Source organism: Mandrillus leucophaeus, unplaced genomic scaffold, assembly GCF_000951045.1.
Source record: "Mandrillus leucophaeus isolate KB7577 unplaced genomic scaffold, Mleu.le_1.0 Scaffold80, whole genome shotgun sequence".
In the NCBI taxonomy this organism is placed as follows: Eukaryota; Metazoa; Chordata; class Mammalia; order Primates; family Cercopithecidae; genus Mandrillus; species Mandrillus leucophaeus.
Genome location: NW_012108697.1, coordinates 5,860,198 through 5,860,778, shown reverse-complemented (window position 1 = coordinate 5,860,778; position 581 = coordinate 5,860,198). Strand labels below are relative to the sequence as shown.

At 41.8% G+C, this 581-nt stretch overlaps 1 protein-coding gene across 7 annotated transcripts in view; it reads left to right on the top strand.

Annotated features, from left to right (window-relative positions):
• Nucleotides 1–581, top strand: part of ADD3 (adducin 3 (gamma)) — a 140,593-nt gene that overhangs the window by 18,229 nt on the left and 121,783 nt on the right. For 2 of the 7 annotated variants that reach the window (XM_011967561.1, XM_011967555.1), the window contains exon 1: nucleotides 7–323. The exons of 3 other annotated variants lie outside the window; for them this stretch is intronic. The gene's annotated coding sequence lies outside the window, so the exon portion shown is untranslated. Of the gene's footprint in view, nucleotides 324–581 lie in introns of all 7 variants that reach the window. 2 more of the 7 variants (XM_011967557.1, XM_011967558.1) reach the window with 2 other exon arrangements.

Below are 581 nucleotides of genomic sequence, written 5' to 3'. Positions count from 1 at the left end.
CTCTGCCTCTTATGAAGCAATACTAGAGAGGAAAAACAAAACCCATTCCTTTAAGAAAGATTCCGCCTCCTCTCTTATAAGCAAGCGCCTAATGGTAATTGTAGAGTCTACTAAGTCAAACACTTTACTACTCAGCATTGAGAGAAGCTGCTGCTGCTAATGCTGCTGTTGCTGCTGCTGCCGCCGCCGCTGCTGCTGCTGCTGTTGGTCTGAGGCTGCAGTGAGTTTCTGTGCAGCATTGCAGAATCCACACCTAGAGAACAGAAGACACAGACACGTACGTCTACTACCCTGGTTAGAAGGAAGCTTTGGATCTTCGGTGGGTAAGGAGATCTATCTATTTTGTCCAGAAACTGTTAGAAAAGGAATTATCATGGAAAAGACTGTTCACCAGACATGCTTAAAATGGATTTTGTTAATTTGTCTTCCTTTGGTGGTGGTGGGGGTGTCTAGATTTGTGACTAGCAAAATATAGTGGGGACTATATTCTGCTAGGTGCCCTTAGGATACTTTTTTTGCTATTCATAAAAAGGCTAACCTTGATGCATGCAAAGCTTTTCTTTTTTTTTTTTTTTTTTTTT